Source organism: Argopecten irradians, chromosome 10 (assembly GCF_041381155.1).
Source record: "Argopecten irradians isolate NY chromosome 10, Ai_NY, whole genome shotgun sequence".
NCBI classification, from domain to species: domain Eukaryota; kingdom Metazoa; phylum Mollusca; class Bivalvia; order Pectinida; family Pectinidae; genus Argopecten; species Argopecten irradians.
In genome coordinates, this window is record NC_091143.1 from 16,685,917 (window position 1) to 16,708,761 (window position 22,845).

A 22,845-nucleotide genomic window follows, 5' to 3' on the forward strand; every position below is an offset into this window, starting at 1 on the left:
TCACAATTTATTCATAAAGGAAGGATGATTATCAGAAATAAATATATACACTGTACAAATAGCAATTCTCACTCTCATAAAATATACACAAGGAAGTCTTGGTTATCAATAGATCTTTTCGAAAATGTGATGATAATCTAGATAATACATTGTATCGAAGTGTTAATATTTGCTTTGTAATTATAAAGAAAAAGAGGTTACACAACGTGTGGTTGTTGAATATTGAATGTTATCCAAACGCGTGAGTTATTTTTTAAAAGTTAAAAAGACACGAGCTTTAGCGAGTGTCTTTTTTGTAACTTTTAAAAAATAACAAACGCGTGAGTTATTTTTTAAAAGTTAAAAAGACACGAGTAGTGTGACCTGTTTCTACCAGAATCATATTCGATTTTAGCCGATAGAAATACGACAGGAATACGGTAACGTGTATTTACCGAAATATGCAAATAAGATGTAGTAATATTTTCATCGGCAAAAAGACACTAATTAGTATTCAAAAATTATTGTTTGATAAAGAATCCATTTATATCAAATTCTTCGATTTGGGAACATCTTTAGAGTTAAATGATAACACTCATTTAACGTCTTATTGAGTTCAAATCTTCATAGTCGCTTCCAAAAAACAAAACTCAATGTCGGCTACATGTATTCATGTAAAAGCATTCGTACGACACGGCATCGTCTATTTCCCGCCAGATACTCATCAAGCCAATACCATTAAGATTAAGTTTGTTTCATATACGTTAAACCTACGAAACTCATCAGTAAAATTCCTGTTCGACAAGATGTATTATTAGTACTAAAGGTCAATTAAACATGTATGAAAACATTACGTATTTTGACACAACGACCACGATGCATACGCTTTCCAACAGCAGTTTTGGACGTCAAGCGGCGATCACAGCATATAATGACGTCATTTGATTATTGATGACGTTGACAATAATGACACGGCTCTGAAAAATAAGTACATGTAGTTCGGTTAACGTTCACCGTGTCAACTAATCAGAATGCGTACAAAAGATATTGTTAATCAACAGCTGCAGTGTTTAATTGAATGTCATGAGAGTTGAATAACACCGCCAATTGTGGTAGAAAGGATGATAATCAGTAGTAAATATATACAATGTACACAAATAGCAATTCTCTCCTCCATGAAATGTACAGAAGGAAGTCTTGGTTATCAACAGATAAAATAACAAGCATGTAAACAAAAATACATTTATCTGGATAAGTCATTGATATATTTCTCTCTCTCTCTCTCTCTTACATTTATTTGACGTTTATAACTGACGCCTATTAATATAACTGCTCATAAGAAAAGCATCCCTAAGATCGTGTGTAATACTATACATTTTTACGTACAATGATTTGTTTGTTTCATACCTCACATTCTTACACCTATGTTACAAACAGCTAATTACTTACAAAAAAGGAGAAAAAATGCAAATAAAAACATAATGTGGCTGTTGAATATAACACTTTTTCATACACACGGATTATATTTTTGGATTTCTGTACGTAACCATCGAGTCCTCATTGAATATAATGTCAGCCGCTTTCTCCGCAATCATCGTCACCGGAGCGTTTGTATTGCCTGAAGGTAAGGACCTCATCACAGAAGCGTCAACAACACGCAGACCAGATATTCCCTTTACCCTAAAAATGAGAAGAAAACATAAATTCCAATCATAAACCACGTCCATATGTTATTTGTAAGAATAACGTTTCCTGTATGCAAGCAATATCTGATGTCCACAAAATTTCATTTCAATACACTATGATAAGAATGGCTACAATTACAGTAAATTATTATTCAATTAGGTGTCGATTTCATGGTAAATGAGCCACGTAACACAACTTTACAATGACCATGAGTTTTATGTATCAATAAAGAAACTTCAAAACACCTCTATATTTTCTCTCAAGCAATGCTTTCTGATCGCAACGATAGGGCTTAATGTAAAGGTAATAATTAAATCCGGTACTATTTAAAGAAAAAACACCGTACCGAGTTAATTATGAAACTGCAACAATGTAAATAAACCCAATTGGTTACTGAACTTTTACCATTTACTTCTATAACTCCCAGCGAAAGATAACTAATACAAAAATATGATATGTCACATTATGCTAACAGTCTAAACAATCTGAACAAATGATTATGAACAATGATATTGTTACAGTTACAACATTTCAAGTTGTTTTGAGTTCAAGAAAAAAATGATTGATTGAACTGAAACTCCGTTGTAAAAAATCAAAGTTGCATATTAGTTTTGTAGGATTCTCAATACAGTTTCCATCAACCTGTACATGATAGTAATCCGTATAATCTTGATTGTCTGGTTTCCTTGGAAATTTTGAAAAAGCAAGTTTTTTTTCTAGTATTAAAGATTACTAAAAACCAACGTATGATGCCGTGATGACATCGGAAGAATCTGACTTCGGCTTCCACTCCCGAAATGTTTATTGGACTCTTCTAAGATATGGTCTTTGTGATTTTGAAATAAAGGGGCGGATAGCCTCAAAATATAATAAAACTATGATAACTTATGATAAAACATCTATTTTGTAGATCTTATTCCCATTCAATATTAAAGATGCTCCACCGCTGACAAATGGTATTTTTTCGCTATCAAAAACAGAAACAGACGAATTAGTATTTTTCTTCATTTACAAAAGTTACTTACTTTACACCATTACTACCATTGAAAAGTTTGAGCTTCTTATTTTACTTTAAGATAGAAATATGAAAAATAATTAATTGCATCCCGAAAAAAATCCGTGGCACTATATCCTATATAGAATGAAGTAATGATTGCACATGCATCAAAGGCGACATAAATTATTTCATGTTATTTGTTGTGTTAATTAGGCATATATATACACGATTAAACTCCAGTCTTTGTTCAAATGATGAATATCATTTATGCTCTGTCGGCGGTGGAGCATCTTTAAGACTATCTATAGATGGTTATACTTCACCTCAGCTGTGGATCCACTACAGCAGTTGTGTCGTTAACAGCTCCAATTCTACATGTGGAGGTCGCATGGCAAAAATTCAACATGAAATACCGGATGTAGCATTCCCAGAATGCATCAGACCGGAACTCATGTTGATTACACAACTGATATAAAGGTGAAATTTCATTCACATTCATTCCAATTGATCGCAGTGTTTCTGTATCCACAAGTTTCTCAACAAAACGGACCACTGCATGAAAAAGAAAAGTACACATTTAACGAATATCAACCAGTAAAATAACCTCTCTATTTCGATTTTCACTACAGAGAGAACATGTAGAAATTTTATATATTTAATTTCGTTAGTATAATTCCATGTTCTAATTTAAAGTGAATCATGGGTCATACACATTATAATACAGATTGATAATATAAATGATATATAAAACTATAGCAACATAATTGTCGTACTTTGAATTGCCATCTTCATATCATCCGGGTGCTGGAGAAAATGGGGGTCAATTTCAGGGTAATCAAAAGGGTCAGTACTTTTCAGCCGTATTGTCCCCCTACTCTTGGGGTGAAGTAATACAGCCCATATTGTTATTGACCTAACGTCTTCTCTTGCGGTGAAAATCTTTTCTGCTACCTGAATAAAAAGTCACTCAAGATCAAAAACTATATCATGTCCATAATTAAAAGTACTGCACATGTAATGGCGAATCGAGGCCAGTTACCTTACTTGAAATCGACAGGTGGCGCTTCGGGCGACCTGGTCCAAGTTGGTTTCCGGTAACATTACGATTTTAGACGATTTCGTCAACGATTTTCTGCGTCTCTTTTATCGCTAAAAGTCGTTATCCTGAATGAAACTTTGCCGGTAACGATGTCTTCAGACAAGTATGGAACATGGACAATTGATCAACTTAAGTGTGAACTGAAGAAACGCAATGCGAAAGTGTCTGGGCGTAAAAAAGAACTGATTGAAAGGTTAGCTAATGTACTGTATGTAGGGCCTATGTATAACGTAAACAAAGATGGTCTGATGCGCTCATCCTGTTTTGGTTTTTGACAAAGGTCGCTAGTATTATCAATTAATCATACTTGCTGTAAATAATAAACAAATAAAGAATTATTATGGCTGTTTTAGATTCATGGCGTTATTTGTTCTTGTTTAAAATACGTCTGTATTCGGTAGACTTGTGTAAGTCCGACTGTGCTTGAACGCATTGTAAATTCTTATGGGGGATCGTCAAGTCGATATCATCGCAGCTATGCAGCCTATCTATTTTATCCAGACATGATTATTTAAAATTTCTTTAAAAAATGTTTATAAAATACAAGATCAATATAAGATAGTGGACTGCTATTGTATGTAAATTTGCCTGTATAATGTAATCATTTGTGATAACACCCCTTGTTATAGATATAGACTACTACTGTAAATTTGTTGAGCTTCATAGCTAAAAACCACTCAATATTTGAACTACAAGAACTTGTTTAATGGCTTGAGTTAATTTATTGATAGCTATAGTAGTAGTATTAGCTTCAATTGCAATTTCAGACTGGAATCATATACAAGAAATTTCAACTTTGGCAGCAATAATGACGTCAGAATGGAAGATTTCAAAATGCAGCTTCCAGATGAAGCAGGGTATTGCGACCTGAACAGTGACAGAAAATTCCCTAATGTAACAACTGCTAATATAAACACTTACCTTGAACAATATGACAAATCTATTGAGAAGGTATCGATGAATATGTACAAAGAGAAATACCTCATGTACATGCGAAGTGTTAGTTATAATGATATGTTCTTTGTAAGAAGTTCCTGTCATGCTGAAATGTCAAAATCAGTAGCTTACAAAATTGATGTTTCATTTGATTCTGATGGGCATGCAGTCACAGTGTGAATGTGCTGCGGGAATGGGACCAAATGCCCACTGTAAGCATGTGTGTACTGTACTGTATGCTGTATCAGAATTTTCTTGTAAAAAACATGTGACCGTGGAACTAACATGTACAGAAAAGCTACAAACTTTCCATCATGCAAAGAGGTATAAGGGATCTCCACTTAAAGCAAGAGAGTTGAAAATGGATGGTGCTAATGAAGTCTGTAACATAAAATTTGATCCTAGACCATTGCATCTGAGAAAGTGTGACAACTATAAGGACAATTTCAGAAACATTTGTTTGTCTTCTCCAGGAATTTTTAATTTACCAATTTTTCAAACTTTTGTTCCAGCAAATACATTGGCTGTAGCTCATGATCATGACTACTTTGCTTTGACGCATGAGGATAATTTTCTGACTTCAGTAGGTGTAAAAGATGTTGATGAACATTATGTTTCTAAAATTGAGTCAAACACGAGAGAACAATCAAACAGTAAACTTTGGGGAGCAGAGAGAAGCAAAAGGCTTTGCTCCTCTTCATTTGGAAGAATATGCAAGTTGACAAGCCTCACCGATAAAAAGCGGCTTGCAAGTGCATATCTGAAACCAGCTGAAAGTTGAAGGCCCCATCCATTATTCATGGGAAGAAGTATGAACCATTTGCTATAGAAAGATACATGTCAGAAAAAAAGTGTGATGTTTCAAAATGTGGACTATTCATTTCTGAATCCCATCCTTATTTGGCAGCTTCACCCGATGGTGTAGTTGAAGGGTCACATTTAGTTGAGGTTAAGTGTCCGTATGTTTCTAGAGACAAGGAGATCACCCCGCAGTCCATACCATACCTGAGAGAAAATGGGGAGGGAAATCTAATCTTATCTCCTAAGCATGATTACTTCTATCAAGTCCAAGGACAGCTTTTTTGTACCAAAATGCACAGATGTGATTTTGTTGTTTTAACTCTGTGTGATATGAAAATAATTGAAATTGAAAGAGATGATAACTTTATATCAAATATGGTTTCCAGTCTCACCAACTTCTTTGATGAATACTTCTGTCCAGCACTTCTGAGCAAACAGTACTATAAAACGTACAAAGGAGATGTAGAAGTTCACAGAAAATAATCACATAAGAGTACTTGTCAGATTCTGAGTTGGATGTATGAACAGATGTATGAGTGTTAAAGGCTTAGTAATGTCAAATTTCCATTCTTCCTTGAATGATTTTTTTTTTATTTTGTTAAGGTTATGAGAGAATAATGATTGAGCACAAGTAAAATTAAAATTGCAAAATCATGGCATAATTTAAGCTGATTGATGTAAAATTCACTGTCTCAATTATCAATTTATCATTATTTCAATTATCATTTTCCTCCTATGGCATAATATAAACAAAGTAAATAATTATTCCTTCTATTTACAGTTTTCTGTAAATATACCATGTTTTTTTTACCAAAATGTTCTGTCAAACATCCTGACATTGTCTTAGATCTATTCAACAGCTGATTCATGATCAGTGGAACACATCATTTGTTATGGAGGCTGAGGTATCCTGTTTGTATAGTGTGATATTTAATCATAAACATTACCACCAATATTTTCATAATAACAGTTACAGATCTAGTATGTGTTCCAGTATCATTGACATTATGCAGCACTTGATAATGATAATTTCAGAAGGTACATGGGTGATTAATTATTGAGTCAGTGCCATTTGTAAATATATCACATATAAACTTTATGAAAAATAATGGAAAGAGTAATGAATTTATGTACTTTTATTGTTATCAGTTATGTATTCTAACATGTGCGTACCAAGTACCCGCTACTGTATAACATAATAATTAAAGATTTGAGTTGTCAGTTCACTTTTCTCTGAACGATTAAGTTTATCAGTACATTGCATAAAGTACACTTATATGATACAAGACACTACGAATGAATCTTTATGATCATGTTGAAATTTAACCTCTCCAAAATATTGACCAAGTTCATTTATTAGCCAACTTGTTGTTTGTTTTGTCTAAAGCATACAAATAAAAATTTTACTTTTATACATGTAAGTGATATACACTGTCACTTAATTAATGTAAACAAAAAATATTTCGCATGTAAATTTGTTGCAGTATTTGATTTACCGGTATATAAAATGTAAAGACAAAGAGAGTTTGACTCTGGGATACTTTAGCTGAGTGATTCATGTCCTGATAGGCTGAAAGTGAACATTACCATGGCAACAATCTCTAGATTTCCACATGTGCACTAATACTTCTAGGCCGCTAGTTTGAATCCCATGTGGGACATGAACAGATAGACCTGTAGTGACCGCTAGCTATAGCTTGTCAACGGTTTTTCGCTGGGTACTCTGGCCTTTCCTCCACAATCTAAACCTGACAGGTCCTGATAAGCCTGGCTGTTCCAAACAAACCAAACCTTTAAATTACTTATAAACTTACTGTGTTCCAGATTAGCTTCAAAATCATTAGGACCTTTTGGGATTTTTACAAAATTTTGTTATGACAATATTGATATCTATAGCTAGCTCTATTGGAATGATTATGGATTTTCAAAATCTTAAGGACATTTGGAAAGAGTATATACGTACTAGCAAAATGGACTAAATTAAGTAAATTTATCCCCAATCTGAATCACTGACTTAATTTATATACACTATTAATATAAATATTTAGTTATAAATGTAAATACATTTAAAGGGACAATTCAGTGAAGCTAATTCTGTTACAAATGTATTGTTCTACATTGTTATGAAACATATATTAACAAGAAATATTGACAAATTTCACGAGTCATGACATTATGTAATTTGATTGATATCATTGAAATTCCAAATCGTTGATCAATACGATTAAGCAGGTACATCATGTATGCTGTACCAACACCCAAGCCAAAGTCATGCAAGTTAAACAAATGCAGTACATAACCAGAGGAGTTGATAAAATAATTTTTAGACAAGAACATGCATCTAATTAGGTAAACACACTACTGTAAGAGCGATATGAGTAGTTCTAGACAAAAAAATCTTTACTACAAGACTGGCAAGGGCCAGGGTTCTGCATGCAAGACATCCGATCACTATAGTGTAAAACTGAATTGTCCCTTTAAGCATGAGATGGAACAATGCAAGGGCGAAAATTACAAAGCATGAAGCAAATAAATATAATTTCAGTTGCCAACTTTGTCTCTGTACTTGTCATAGGCTCAGTTAATATTTTATAAGTTTTTGCTAAACCAATTATTCGTTCAATATGAACACGCTTGCTTGCAATTTTCCTATCCTTCATGACAATTTCTCCAGAAAGTCTATTCTTCTTTTGAAAGAAACTTGGTATGTTTATAGATATATCCATCGGTGCAAATATATCTTGTACATTAAAGCCTTTGTCAGCCATAATAGAATCCCCAGGGTCACATTTTGTTAATAGATTGCTTCTCTCACATATCTGACGGTCACTAGTTGAACCAGCATAAGCTGGGGAAACATATGAAATAAACCCACCAGGTGTGGCACCAACGAGAGTCTTCACAGTGTTTCTGTTTTTATATGTTGAAAAAGTAGCTTGTTGAGCCTTGGGTGCTTTTGGCTTCTTAATAGGACACTCAGTTCCATCAACAATTAATCTGGTGGTGGGAAACTTCAATCCAAAGTCAGATGGTGTAAAGTGATGTACAAGTTCTCTTACTGGCCACAAATCTAACTCTTTCCATTGTAAATACATAAAATTTATCCAATATTTAATACAATATTAGATACTGTGTTGTCAGATATCCCGAAGAGTCTTGACAGTTCAAAATTAGTAGTGTGACGTCTTAATTTCATCAATGTCATAAAAATTGATTTTCAACTGACATATTACAAACTTGATGTCCTATATATTCCAACGAATATGCTACTGGTCCAAGCGTTCTTAAAACAAACAGAAATCGAAAATAATTTTCTAGTCCAGTATAAAAATGTATTCCAGCATCATCATCAGTGAAGTTATAAATGTTAAACATTGGATGAGCTGGTGTCTGAGTGGATGAAGTAAAGGTGGTTGGAACACTTATGTCAGACTTGGTTTCATTTTCCTGTAATACTTCACCGGTTTCATCATCACAAATCTCAACATTAAGTCCAATGTCTGGTACAGTATGTAAATTGTCATCAGACTCAGTATTAGCTACAGCATCAAGTTCTACGAGTAGTTTCCTTTTGATACCTCTATTCATTACACGTTGTCCTCTAGCATGGTCCTGTGGCGATGGTTCATCAGTCCATGAGAATACACTTGGAACAACACCTTTCTTTAGACGTTGATGTAATGGTGATGATCCTAAAAATATTAAAAGTGAAAAATAAAAATTAAATTTTGCAGCTGCATGAATCACATTTTAATACCACTTAAAATTTAATATGATAATTACATATTGCTTTGATGTAAAAAAAATTAATACACATTTGCTCATTTTTTGTTTGTTTATTTTGCTTTTTATCCTTTTTACACATACACAGAGTATCATGGGAATCTCGTTTCATTAAACCATAGCACTTGCAAGGCGTAAATTATATATTTTATATCTATCTACATGTGCACGTGTCAAAGACGTAATAGCAACGATATATTCCAGATAACACTGAATCCTTATGTATGTTGTGTGTGAGGGTGTGTGTGTGTGTGGAGGGAGGGGGCCGGGTGTGATGACGAAGCGACTTTGTTTAGCCGATAGCAGTAGTTACTAGATCGCTCAATATAACAATATCAGTATTATATTACAACATTAGTTGTACATGTCGTATTTTCTACATCGTGAATATGTCTGCCTGTACTGTAGAGATTGTGCGATCACTGGTTGCAGTACCGAGCAGGTACCGAGCAGGACCTGCCGAGTGCATTTAACTGTTTACAGTCATATCTCTTTCCAGTCAGATAACATTAGACCGTCGCCTCGGACGGTAATCACTACGAGTCCGAAATACCATCATAACAAAATTAGTCTATCTATAAACTAACTTACCATAAGATGTTTCTTGACTGTAATCATCGTCCTTGAAATGCATTTTACAGACGACGCTATGTTGGTTTGGCTCCCACAAACTAAACCTTGTATTGCCTCGCTTGATAGCACAAATCCATGCTTTTCGCAGCTTACTTTCGGTGGGGAAACTATGACCTCCTCTATTGTGACACCCAGGTACGGAACAACAGGTTGAAGGCATTATAAAACAGCTTTGTTGACAGTGCTCACGGTTCAGTAATTCACAATGGCGTACCTAATATAGCTGGATAAAACCCGAGACTTAATATAGAGGAGTTCCGAGAGCGGGACCGGCTTTCCCCCTGCTGCCACCTAGAATACCGGTAACGGTAGATAACTGGCCTCGATACACCATTGGCCCACATAGGATTCGATCTCGAAACCCAGAGGTGATGGGCGTTTGACCCATTTGTCTACCGCCACCGAAATAAGTGGACGTATGTACTGAAAGTAATCTGATGTAGAACGAAAGTAAAAGAAGCCGAATAGATATTATACGACTAACGGAAAGATGACCAACAACAGCAATATGAGTTTATGAGAAATAGGAAAAGGCATAAAACCACAATGTATATGAATTTAAGAATTGACTCATATGTTTAAGTCAATAACTAAAAATAATACCAAATATACTGAAAGTGCAGAGCAGAAGGTCGCCAGCAAAAAGACTCTTTAAATGTGTCTATGTCATTGGTTCTTTTATAGTTTATAAATAACATAATATATATAAGTTTATATGTAATTTATTCTTTTATGCGGCTATCGGCAGAAAATGTAATATACACAAGTACGCAATCTATTGAGCAGTGATAAGTACCTACCCCTAACTCTTCAAAAGGTTTCCTCGGTCCTATATCGGAAAGCATCAATATCTGTAGTGAGCTAATGAATACCTACCTCACATTCCTGGAGATGTTTCCTCGGTCCCATACCGGACAGCATCAGTATCTGGGTGAGCTAATGATTACCTACACCTAGTTCCTAGAGATGTTTCCTCGGTCCTAGCAGATAACATCAGTACATGTGGTGAATTGATGGATACCTACCCCTAATTTCTGGAGATGTTTCCTCGGTCCTATACCGGATAGCATAAGTATCTGCGGTGAGTTGACAGCTCCAGCCGACAGTATGACCTCCTTCCTAGCAAATACCTTTACCTTTTTTTCCATTCCTGATACACTCCACACCTATAGCTTTTTTGTCTTTGATGATCACCTGTCAAATATTAGAAACTAATTATACATTTAACAGTTTTTCTATGCATCGATAATTCAATATTTTGAATATTTACAGAGTATTAAAATCACTGATAAGAGTTCATGTCACTCCAATTCAATACTAAAACTGAATTGTTGTTTTGCTATAACGCAATACGTTCAACACCGCATACTTTGAACTTGACATTGAGGCACGTATTTGTTGGTGTTTTTTAGTCCCCTACCGGTGAAACTTCTCACAATGGTAGCATAATGGAAAATACAGCTTAGGATTGAATTTTGGGTTAAAAGGTCAACTACAAAGGTCACTGGTACTAAAAATAGATGGTTTCAAAATTTTCGTTTCCAGACGATAACTCGAGAAAACATCAACGGATTTTCATCAACCTTTACACAATGGTAGCAAATAAGACAATAGAGCATTGGCGTGAATTCGGGGTCAAAAGGTCAACTACAAAGGTCACTGTTATTAAAAATGAATTGTTTAAAAAAATATTTTTCGGACGATGATACAATGATAGCATAACTTAGCAATGATAATAACTTGCCATAGATTAGATAATGTAATTGACGGCAGGGGACGTGTGTTGCTTGCAACTCTTACTGTAAGCTTGTTATATTTACCTTTGTTGTGAGTATGTTACGGACTACATGTAGATTGGTACGATCTAAGTGCGGTTTAACACAAAGGATCGGTAGGAACTCCATCTCTCTCCGTTTTTAATGGTAGCTTGATGCCAGCAAAATCCTTCAAACAAAAATGTTGAATATAATGTTTTAATCGTATTGTATCTCCATACGCTAAAAAAGCGTTATATGTTCGTTTCATATTTGATGTAGATGTTGTATATAATGTAAAAAGATACCGATTTGGTTTTCGCCGTTACAATCAATGATGTCGAACCCAAGGTCTTTGCCAGCGTCAAGGTAGACCTTTTGCATCGAAGTGGAAGTCGGCCTAGAGACTGGTTGATGACCTCCCTTTCCGTGATATTCTGAATGGAATATGTCATTTTTATGTATACCTATTTTTTCAATTTGTTCCGATGCTTACTAAAGATACAGTGTAAAGCAATTTTCATTCGCGTGTGATTTATTTGCAAATTTCGCAATCAAAGTAAAAAGTTTATCTCCGCGAATTTATGTCAACCTTGTGTATTTTGATAGGAATTGGCATTTAATTATAAAATCCGCGGTATAAAGTTGGCTTATAGTACCTTTGTATGATTGGCCAATTTTTCTTTCTGCATTATTTCAATATAGTGTTTTTGGAAATGAACAATTTGAAAACACTATAATTAATTATCTAACAAAGACACAATTGTAGCATTGGTAGAATTGATTACTTACTTGAGTTTTTAAACTCGTCTATCTGAATATCTTCTGATTTTACAAAGTAAGGAAGAACGTCCTTGTAACTCCAACCATCACATCCTTCCGCCGCCCATCTGTCGAAGTCATGGCGGTTACCTCTAACGTACGCCATCCAGTTTAGAGAACCGGTTCCTCCCATAACCCGTCCTCGAGGCCAATAGCTCCTCTGTTATCGACGTATATTTAAAGTTACGTACGTTAAATACTTACATCTTAAATTTGTTGGGGATATTTATAATAATATATATGTTACGGAATATTTGGAGGGCAACTTATAAGAAAATTGTAAAAACATTCAAAGTTACCAATGAACATAATCAGTTTGAAATATAACAATGCCATTCCAATGAATTATTTAAAACATTAAAAAAAATAATGAATACATGTATTTGAATATATTGTTATTAGCGCTTATGCAATTTTCGTGTTATTTGAACCTGTTTTTTCTGGGCTAGACAGGAGTGTTTCTGTGGTAGTGTGTAATACTCCCAGTCAGCATCAGTATGGAGTAATTTAGACACCGCCGAGGGTGTAAAAATGTCGGGGTGGTCCTCGTCAGACCCACCAGCCTCCAGAAGTATGACGTCATTTTCAGGCTCCTCTGACAATCGTGATGCCACCACCGAGCCTGAAGAACCAGCTCCAACTAGGATTATGATAGACATATACAAACTATTATAACTCTCTCGATTTAACCAGGTACTACAGCTACTTTATTATTGTTTAACTACAATGTTAAATTTCATATATCAACCAATTATAATCTCATTTCATTGCAAGAAGATATGAAGTCAAAAGTATTGAATAACAGGCGTAGCCTACATAAATTCTGTCTTCCATTTGATAGTAAAGGTAACAGTAACAAAGAAGAAAGAACATTCATTTTTTAAAATATTTTTGGCATAAGACTGAAATATTTCATAACATCAATGAATGTATGCTTCTTAAATATAATAAAGATACGCACCTATTAAAGGCCTACTACCTTTCCGGAGTAAGACATAAAGGTTTCTTTTAAACATTCATAACATCAGAAAATATATACCGATTGCTTAAGATGAGCTCATAACACCAAACATATGCAAGATTTTCTGCGAAATAGATGTTAGCAGTGGAGAGTTATTTCGCTGTTTTGCCGTCTGGCGCAGTGATAGTCTACGCGGTATTTTGGACGACGATGGAAAAATTAAATGATTCAGAAGGTGATGATACGTGTACTATCAACGGTAAATTAATAACTTTGTGACTCCTACAAAATCGATCTTGTTTTACCTTCCCATTTTAAAAATCAAAAGCCGTCTCGGAAAGGTAGTGGTCATTAAAAAATATTCTATACATGACAAATAGTGAGATTATACTAATGGTATTGAGATATGAAATATTGCTTTAGCATGAAAAATCGTTTTAGACGCGAAACAACAAATGTGTTCTTGAATTTCTCTTACCAACGATATAATCATAGGATGCCTTCAGGTTTGATGTAAATACATCATTGTTGTTTGGTTTTCCTGTTGGTTTATAAAGGTATGCCAATACACAAAACAGTAACGCCGACACAAAACTTTTCTCCATTTCTGTAAAAGAACAACCAAATGATTTTTGTAATACTGTACGTAACAACCATAAAGGACATAACAGAAAGTACATATTCTGGTAATGGGACATGTAATTTTATTGGACAGCTCCAGGTAATCAACAACTACATTTAATTCCAGTCGATTCTAATGGACACTTAAGGTTTATCGGCGTGGCAGCTATGAGAATATATAAAGGACAATTACGTTACCATGTTCACTTTACAATTGTGAAATACATGACAAGTTAAAAAGTGGACCCGATGTGCATGTTTTTGTATATTTTGTCAAAATTGAAAATCAACACACACAACAATCTATGACTCAAAAGTAATACCTAAGATTAGACCTGATGCATATAAAATGTTTGTCAACTTTGCTATGTTCAAGTTTTGCGAAGAAAGGATATATAGGCATACAAAACATCTCTATTTTTAACACAGTTAAAAGCCTTAAGCCATCCCAAGGGTCTACCTTAACTATTCAGGGCCCTACATCGGCTACCTTAAGTTAATAATATTAAAAAAACTGTTAGCCTTAACCATCCATCGTACATAGAACCTTCCAATGTAATTATGAGGATATTTCTTTATCAAGAAAATCACAAATTGTTTATAGTTCGTTATATTTCATACACTCATCAATTTAGTATTATTTCAACGTTTCTCAGATAAAACATGTCTTCTTTCTAGATTATATAGATATTTTCTATTGCTAACGACTTATTATTTTTAATGTAATGTAAATTAACGGAAGGATGTATGGCATCTGTACGAACCCCAAAATAAGAAAGGAACGTATTTCGCATCAACACGTTTTGATCTCGTTCCTGTTATTGTTTCAAGATTCTCTGTGTCTCTTTGTAGTGGAGCGTTTGCCCTCTTTAGCGTTGTACCACCGACGACACCGAACAAAACACTCCATCTAGTCACATTATACCACAGGTTTACGACGCGCAAAAAGAAAGAGAAAAACTAAAAATACTGAAAGGTTGTTTACTTGGCCCTGTATCCCATTTCCAGAAAATGGGGTAATTCATTTTAAAATGCTCTGAACACCACAAAAATCATCCGATCTGAATATTTTTTAGTTTACATTGATGACAATTCTTTACTGGTCACTATGGTATATGATATGATGGGGTAATGGGCGACATTTATTTCATATCGAAAGTTGAATTACGAGGATTCGTGTAAAAATCGTTAGTCACTTCAACAAAGAATAACATATCGGTTATTCAATTAATTAAAGAGTATGTTTAAAACATATCATGCAGAAAAACACATGTAACCAAACAAATACACCGTGAGATAAAAAAGAATAAGTAAATCTTAAGACAAATTGCCACGTATCTCACAGGATAAGGTTATTTGCATAATGTTGATAACAATATATTATTTTGTAACATGCCAGCAAGGGAGGTTACTCTTTCTATCCGAATATAGTATTGGGCTATCGGTCGGCCAAACAGAAAAATATATTTGCGCAGAAAACGGTTAGGAGGGTTAATGCAACTATAGCTATGCATCGTCAGTAACCCATGGGCCAATTGGAAGAGTATGTGTATAAACACCACTATCGATCGGTCGTTTGTATATGTATAAAGTAACCGTGTACCAAAGATCTAAATACACCACAAAATGGTTATCTAAATCTATGGTAGACCTAAATATTTTATAGACAATGACGTCAATGTATCCGTAAGTGTAGTTGGTAACTCATTCGAAAGATAGTGTTTGTATTAATAATGCTGAAGCTGTTCGTAAGTATCGGGGGGGAAATGAAGCTAATTATCTTAGAATCTTGTTTTCAGTAAACAGTAATTGTGTGTGCATGAGTCAGTTCACATTAAATGCATTTCAGCTTATAGTTAGCAGACATTGTTTTGCTGCCATCTTTACCTAAATTCAGTCAGAAATGTAATCCGAATATGCATATTACAGAGTAATCTGCATTTGCGGGTAGGTATTGGTTGTGACGTCATTTGTTTGGGAGCGTAATAATAATAATATTTATTCAGGTAAAGTAACAAATAGACATACATGTGGCGATTTGGTTGGACTTAAAGATATCAATACATGGTACCTCACAAATGTACATTTAGATAGTTCACCGTAAAGTTACAAATCAACAAACATTATACAAGTAACTCTTCACCTAGGATAACCCATCAAAGCCACGAAGGTTTATTTCCAATGGGGTCCCCATATAATAAGTTTATGAATAATTATAGAATTAACTTATCACTTACTTATAACATAGTCCATAATATCAAGAGGTTAGGATGAACTAGTAACGTCATAAGATTCGAAGAAAACGACGTGAATTCCACTCATGAAATAATGACGTAACAATCGATATCTACCCGCAAGGGAGCTAACTCTGTAATATGCAAAGACGGAATAGGCTACAAGATTGTTCAGTTAATAACATGTAAGTTGAAATATTAAATACAATGGAAGCTGTATTTCAAAGCACTAGATTGCCGACAGATTTTAGCAAAACTGAAAAAAAAACCTTTGCGCCGACCTTAGGTATCTTTCTATATTGCATTTAGTACTAGACTAGAAATATATTCATATATAACTACAAGTCATATAACCCTGAAAGAAGTAATACACTCTATACTTAACTTCGTGCAATAATGGATATCGAACCAGTGATCTAATATAAGCTTGTAATTAACGGTTTGACTGAAGGTACCAACAAATTGTACATAATTATGTTAGAATTATATCATCGATACTTCACGATATCACCTACTTATGACTGTAGACAAAAACAAACACCTGTTTGCATTAACTTCAACCCCCAGACCTCAGCCATCACACTAATGATAATCGTCTATACCAAATCAATCTTACAGTCTTATCATCATTCTTTATTCCTTAAAATGTTAAGAGTACAAGACAAATTTTAATACATGTTCATGTAATACGCTGTATGTCAACCGTGCTTCCCTAATTGGAAATGATGTCTTTAAAATTCTTTTGTATCTGGGTCGACGCTACTATAGCAAACGACATAACAATGGTTTAAACCCTGTATGCAGCGGTGCAGCATATATATATATATATCTGGTATGTACAGGATCAAGGGTAAGACCTGAAGGGGCCCAATTTTGATAAAGATTTTCCGATTTCTCACTTACTAGTTGATCCTAACTTCTCAAAATTCAATAATGCCTCGACTTACACAATACCGTCTATTATCTACGACAACGCTTAACTCCTGTCCACAAGGCAATATATGAGTAAATTTGCCAGGCCATGCATATACCTCATCCGGACTGTTTTGCAGTACTTGGAGGAAAAAAATAGGATATTGAACATTTACTTACTTTTTCCACTGACTGCTATCTGCGGCGACTCTACATAGGATGCACCAAGCTCAAGTGTTATATATACCTTTTCTGACAAGGATATGCTAAGCTTACTGTACATATAACAAGTAACTGTGCATATGATGACACAGATATAAATTACGACACGTACCAAATGCAAAGAATACACACGCTAAAAAATACCTTATGATCATATATTATCTTGAACCTCTGTCAACGATGTTATCCTTATGCATTTCCGAAAATGCGGGATTTTATTGATTCTATTAAGTGTTGAGATTTCATTTATGAATAAAGTATAGCTTAACACTGTATCAAACTCCATCTTCATGATATAATGTTCTTAAATATTCTTTCAGTGCTAATGAAATGTATCTTCCATAGGCAGTGATCCGTTCAATGCACTCGAGGAGGGCACCTAGTGTCCCTAGCACTGTTTGCAATCCTCGTAAAATCCATAGAAAAATAGAACATGCAAGTGTCTCGCATCATTTGATTTTATTGCATCACTTGTACTTAAATGCAATTAAAAATGTAGAAGAAAAATTTGTTCAAAAATAAAAGAAAAGGACCGCATCTCTAGGGCTGTTTGTTTAAATACTTACTTTAAATATACCCGGTAATACAGTTATTGTAAAAGCTAATAAATACCTAATAAATCTTAATTCAGTCACATGAAAATAACAAGAGGCCCAGAAGGCTTGTATCGCTCACCTGTTTTTTTTTTTTTTTTTTTTTTTGTTTTTTGGTGTTTTTTTATTTGAGTAATTCTGTAATTAAGTAATTAGTGATTAAAAAATCACAAAGACAAATTGACCCCACCATTTGTGTAATTTGAATCCCAACCATATAATGATGCTTAAGATACCATACGCATATGCTATAAATACATAGTTTCAGAGAGGAAATAATTTATATAAAAATAGTAGCCTAATTAAACTTTTAGGCCTCACGCCTAAGGTCCCAGGTGGTCAGCCCAATTACTTTTACAATTTTGAATCCGCACCCTATAAGGATGCTACCGTTGCATTATGAGTGCTATCCCATACTTAGTTTCAGAGAAGTGTTTAATATGGAAATAGCCAAATTGGCCCCTTTCGACCCCACCCCTCAGGCCCCCAGGGGGGAGGGGGGTCAGCCCCATCATTTGTACACTTTTTAATTCCAACCCTATAATGAAGTTACCAAGTATTATGGGTGTTATGCCATGCATAGTTTCAGAGAACAAGAGGCCCATGGGCCTTAACGGTCATCTGACTATTAGCACAATACAACATAGTCGTTTAAAGATTAGATCCTATTCGACCCCTGTGACCTTGAATGAAGGTTAAGGCCATTCATTTGAAAACACTTGGTAGCTCTTCACCCCAGCATGTCACCTGCCCAATAGCAGGTTTCTAGGCCTCTTGGTAATTAGAGCCTATTCAACACCAGTGACTTGAATGAAAGTCAAGGTCATTCATTTGAAAACACTTGGTAACCCTTCACCCCAGCATGTCACAGGCCCAATAACAGGTCTCTAGGCCTTTTAGTAATTCACAAGAAGTCATATAAATATTTCAGCCATTTTGAACCCTGTGATCTTGAATGAAGGTCAAGGTCATTCATTTGAACAAACTTGGTTGCTCTTCATCCCAGCATGTCACAGGCTCAATATCAGGCCTCTAGGCCTCTTAGATATTCACAAGAAGTCGTTTAAAGATTTAAGCCTAATTGATCCCTGTGACGTTGAATGAAGATCAAGGTCATTCATTTGAACAAACTTGGTAGCTCTTTATTTCTGCATGTCACATGCCCAATATCAGGTCTCTAAGACTCTTAAAGGTCATTCATTGGATTAAAATTTGTAGCCCTTCATCCCAGCATGCTACAAGCTCAATATCAGTACTCTGGGCTTTCTGGTGCTTGAGAAGAAATTATTTAAAATATTTTAGCCTTTTTGACCCCTTTGACCTTGAATGAAGGTCAAGGTCATTAATTTGACCAAATTTGGAAGCCATTCATCCAAGAATGTCACAGGACCGATCTCAGTTCTTTAGTACTCGTTATTCTCAAGAAGTTGTTGAATATTTTAGCCTATTTTAACCCCTGTGGCCTTGAATGAAGATCTCGTGCCCCGAAACGTTATATATAGCGTCACGGTACGTAAAACTCTTCACACACGCTGAATGAAGATCGAGGTCATTCATTTGAACAAACCTGAGAGCCCTTTATCCCAGCATGCTACAAGCCTGATATCAGTACCCTGTGCCTCCTGGTTCTTGAGAAGAAGTCGTTTAAAGATTTTAACCTTTTTAAACCATGTGACCTTAAGTGTAGGTCAAGGTCATTCATTTTAACAAACTTGAGTCCTTTATCTCAGCATGCTACAGACCAAATATCAGTGTCATGGGCCTTTCGGTTATTGAGAAGAAGTCGTTTGAATGAAAAGCTTACGCACGGTTTATGGCGCACGACGACGGACGTAGCATGATGACAAAAGGTCACCCTGACCCTTCGGGTCAGATCACCTGAAACGTCATTTATATTAAAATAGCCAAATTAACCCATTTTGACCCTGCCCTTCAGGCCCACGGGGGGTCAGCCCCATCATTTGTACAATTTTGAATACCCACCCTATAAGGGTGCTACCATTGCATTATGAGTGCTGTCCCATGCTTAGTTTCAGACAAGAAGTTGTTTATATGGAAATGGCCAGATTGGCCCCTTTTGACCCCACCCCTCAGGCCCCCGGGGGGCTAGCCCAATTATTTGTAGAATTTTGAATCCCCATCCTATAAGGTTGCTACCATTGCATTATGAGTGCTATCCCATGCTTAGTTTCAGCGAAGTCGTTTATATGGAAATAGCCAAATTGACCCCTTTTGACCCCGCCCCTCAGGTTCCCGGGGGTCCCATTATTTGTACAATTTTCAGTCAGTAAACCATAAGGATGGTACTAGTCAAATTTTGTTGAATTCCGACTAGCGGTTATGGAGAAAAAGTCGATTGTTGACGGACGACGGACGACGAACGTCGGACGCCGCGGTATCCCATAAGCTCACCTTGGTCCTTCGGACCAGGTGAACTAATAAACAAGAGGCCCAGAGGGCCTGTATCGCTCACCTGGTTTGTAATGCCTAGTAAGGTTCATTGTTTCTTTTCTGAAGGAATTCGAATATTTACCTCTAATTCCCCTATTGGGCCCCACTCTTTCTGCTCCAGGGGGTCAGAGCCAAAAATTATAGGAATTCTGTTAACCCCAAGGATGTTTCTGGGTCAAATTTGGTTAAAATTCAAGCAGAACTCTAAGACTAGTACCGATTTATAGGATTTACCTAAATTTCCCCTATTGGGCCCCGCCCCTCCTGTCCCAAAGGGGTCAGAGCCAAAATTTATACAGGTTCTATTCCCCTTTCCCCCAAGGATGTTTCTGGCCAAATTTGGTTTCAATCCATGCAGAACTCTAGGACAAGTAGCGATTTATAGGATTTACCTCTATTTCCCCTATTGGGCCCGCCCCTTCTGCCCCCGGGGGGTCAGAGCCAAAATTTATATAAATTCTGTTCCTTTTCCCCTAAGAATGTTTCTGGCCAAATTTGGTTACAATCCATGCAGAACTCTAGGACAAGTAGCGATTTATAGGATTTACCTAAATTTCCCCTATTGGGCCCCGCCCCTCCTGTCCCCAGGGGTTCAGAGCCAAAATTTATACAAGGTCTATCCCCCTTCCCCTAAGGATGTTTCTGGCCAAATTTGGTTACAATCTATGCAGAATTCTAGGACAAGTAGCGATTTATAGGATTTACCTCTATTTCCCCTATTGGGCCCCGCCCCTACTGTCCCCGGGGGGTCAGAGCCAAAATTTACACAAGTTCTGTTCCCCTTCCCCTAAGGATGTTTCTGGCCAAATTTGGTTACAATCCATGCAGAACTCTAGAACAATTAGCGATTTATAGGATTTACCTAAATTTCCCCTATTGGGCCCCACCCCTCCTGTCCCCGGGGGGTCAGAGCCAAAATTTATACAAGTTCTATTCCCCTTCCCCCAAGGATATTTCTGGCCAAATTTGGTTACAATCTATGCAGAACTCTTGGACAAGTAGCGATTTATAGGATTTACCTCTATTTCCCCTATTGGGCCCCGCCCCTACTGTCCCCGGGGGGTCAGAGCCAAAATTTATACAAGTTCTGTTCCCCTTCCCCGAAGGATGTTTCTGGCCAAATTTGGTTACAATCCATGCAGAACTCTAGAACAATTAGCGATTTATAGGATTTACCTCAATTTCCCCTATTGGGCCCCACCCCTCAAGCCTGTTCTATTCCCTTCCCCAAGGATATTCTGGGGTTACAATCTATGCAGTGGACAGTAGCGATTTATAAATTTATACAAGTTCTGCCAAAATTTTACAAGTTCTGTTCCCTTCCCCCAAGGATGTTTCTGGCCAAATTTGGTTACAATCCATGCAGAACACTAGGACAAGTAGCAATTTATAGGATTTACCTCAATTTCCCCTATTGGGCCCCACCCCTCCTGTCCCCGGGGAGTCAGAGCCAAAATTAATACAAGTTCTATTCCCCTTCCCTCAAGGATGTTTCTGGTCAAATTTGGTTTCAATCCATGCAGAACTCTAAGACAAGTAACGATTTATAGGATTTACCTCAAATTCCCCTATTGGGCCCCGCCCCTCCTGTCCCCGGGGGTCAGAGCAAAAATTTATACAAGTTCTGTTCCCCTCTCCCCAAGGATGTTTCTGGCCAAATTTGGTTAAAATCCATGCAGAACTCTATGACTAGTAGCGATTTAAAGGAAATGTTGACGGACAGACGGACGACGGACGACGGACGCCGCGCCATGACATAAGCTCACCGGCCCTTTGGGCCAGGTAAGCTAAAAAGTGACCTCACAATATCTGGACTATGTTGGACATGTCTTTTTTTTCTTTTACTTACTTTAATGATCGTCTTCTTATGTTCAGGGTCATTGAAGGACATGTCATGTTTGCAAGGTAGACGAAAGCCGGAGTGTCTAATTAGCGGTAAGTACCCGTCACAAGTGGATTCGAACTCGTCACAAAGAGATGGTTGACTGGTGTTAATCTGTTAGGTACCGATTAATAACCCGCCACAGCAGTTAAAGGGATATTGAGGGGAGACAAATGCAGTATGTAGTTCTCATTCAATCCCATTACTTACTTAGTCATTTTCAAGAGAAGCAAGCATTTATGTTTTTCTGTAAATAGCGAGGGTCGTTGTCATTTTTGAGACAGTGTGTTAATATGTTCATGGTCACACATATGTGCACTGTTCACAATGTCAAGTATAAATATCATCCCAGTTATTACCATTGACGTGTGATTCTACATATATATACCCTACTCGAACTATACTCAGTTTTAGACATTTAATTGCATTATATGTAAATATATATTATTCCATTCTTTATGATAATAAACATAAATGTA

At 36.1% G+C, this 22,845-nt stretch overlaps 2 pseudogenes; both read right to left on the reverse strand.

Moving 5' to 3' along the window:
- Positions 1–319: 319 nt before the first annotated feature.
- LOC138332566 (glucose dehydrogenase [FAD, quinone]-like) lies at positions 320–21,665 on the reverse strand (annotated as a pseudogene).
- On the reverse strand, positions 6,620–11,078 carry LOC138333265 (uncharacterized; annotated as a pseudogene).
- Positions 21,666–22,845: the final 1,180 nt, after the last annotated feature.